Genomic DNA, 2390 nt, shown 5'->3' on the forward strand with positions numbered 1-2390 from the left:
TCATGCAAAATCCTAAGGTCCTAGCTCATGTCCAATGCAACAAAGCCGCAAATAAGTGAATAACCGATCGCTTAAACTTGAATAGTACTGCTTCCTACTTTCGATTACATCTTCTTGGAAGCTTTTTCTGTGTTCTATTATGATGTTTTTAGTTTTTTCCACATATTGCAAACACGTGACACAAATTTCCAGACGATAAATGTAACCGTTTCAGAGAGAAAAGCGGCCAATATGAAGATCTGGCAAATAAGTCGATTCGATAGCATATGACGAAAGCGGGCGGATTTCTGAGGTTTTTAATACATATGAACACTTTCCACATTCTCCCGTGCAACGTGGCGTACGGACGTACTTTTATGCAAAATCTTAAGGTCCTAGCTCATGTCCAATGCACCAAAGCCGGCAAATTAGTAAATAACCAATAGCTAAAACGTGAATAGTACTGCTTCCTACTTTCGATTACATCTTCTTAGAAGCTTTTTCTGTGTTCTATCATGATGTTTTCAGATTTTTCCGCATATTGCAAACACGTGGCACAAATTTCCAGACGATAAATGTTACCGTTTCAGAAAGAAAAGCGGCCAATGTGAAAATCTGGCAATTAATTAGATTCGATAGCAAATGACGAAAGCGGGCGGATTTCTGAGGTTTTTACTACATATGAACACTTTCGACATTCTCGCGTGCAACGATGCGTACGGACGTAATATTATGAAAAATCTTAAGGTCCTAGCTCATGCCCATTGCACCAAAGCCGGCAAATAAGTCAATAGTATATTTCTGCTTGGTACTTTCGATTACATCTTCTTAGAAGCTTTTTTGTGATCTAATATGATTTTTTCAGTTTTTTCCTCATATTGCAATACGCGACATAAATTTTCAGACGATAAATGTAATTGTGTCAGAGATAAAAGCGGCCAATGTGAAGATCTGGCAATAAAATAGATTCGGTAGCAAATGACGAAAGCTGGCGGTTTTCTGTAGTTTTTACTACATATGAACAGTTTCCACACTCCCGCAAAGTGGTTTCCAGACGTCGTTTCATGCAAAACTTTAGGTCGTCGGACATGTCCAATGTACCAAAGGCGGAAAATAAGTGAATAACCGACTACTAAATCTTGAATAGTACTGCTTCTTATTGGCGATTACATCTTCTTAGAATGTGCTTCTGTATTATACTATGTTGCTTTTGTGTCGCCACATACCGCGGCAAGCGACCTATCTTTGCAGACGATGAATGTAACCGTTTCAGAGAGAAGAGCGGCCAATGTGGCGATCTGCCATTAAGTCGATTCGATAGCAAATGACGCAAACGGGGGTATTTCTCAGGTTTTTACTACATATGAACACTTTTCACATTTTCATATGCAACGCGTCTGCTAGACCTCCCCTCATGCAAAATCTTAAGGTACTAACTCATGTACAAGGCACCAAAGTCGGCAAAAAATTCAATTATCGGTAATTAAAACTTGAATTGTATTGCTTCTTGCTGGCTACTACATCAACTTAGAAGCTTCTTCTGTGTTCTACTATGGTGCCTTTAGTGTCTCCGCATACCTCAGAACGCGACATAGCTTTGCACACGATAAATGTAACCGTTTCAGAGAGAAGAGCAGCCAATGTGACGATCTGGCATAAAGTAGATTCGATAGCAAATGACGAAAACGAACGGATTTCTCTGGTTTTTACTACATATGAACACTTTCCACATTGTCCAGTGCAACGCGGCTGCTAGACCTCCTTTCATGCAAAATCTTAACGTCCCAGCTCATGGACAAGGCACCAAAACTAGCTAATAAGTCAATAATCGATAACTAAAACTTGAATTGTACTGCATCTTACTGGCTAATACATCAACTTAGAAGCTTCTTCTGTGTTCTACTATGTGCTTTTAGTGTCTCCTTTCACCGCAGCACGCGGCACAGCTTTGCACACGCTAAATGTAACCGTTTCAGTGAGAAGAGCGGCCAATGAGACGATCTGACATTAAGTCGATTCGATAACAAATAACGAAAACGGGAGGATTTCTCAGGTTTTTACTACATATGAAAACTTTTCACATTCTCCCGTGCAACGCGGCTGCTAGACCTAATTTCATGCAAAATCTTAAATTACGAACTCATGACCAAGTCACCAAACCAGGCTAGTGAGTCAATAAACGGTAACTAAAACTAGAATTGTAGTACTCCTTACTACCCGACTATATCAACTTAGAAGCTTTTTCTGTGTTCGACTATGAAGCTTTTAGTGTCACCGCATACTTCAAAACGCTACATAGTTTGGAAGACGATAAATGAAACCGTTTCAGAGATATAAGCCTCCAATGATTCGATCGTTCAATAAGTCGATTCGATAGCAAATGACGAAAACGGGAGGATTTCTGAGGGTTT

The sequence above is a fragment of the Schistocerca gregaria genome, unplaced genomic scaffold, assembly GCF_023897955.1.
Source record: "Schistocerca gregaria isolate iqSchGreg1 unplaced genomic scaffold, iqSchGreg1.2 ptg000407l, whole genome shotgun sequence".
Lineage (NCBI taxonomy): Eukaryota > Metazoa > Arthropoda > Insecta > Orthoptera > Acrididae > Schistocerca > Schistocerca gregaria.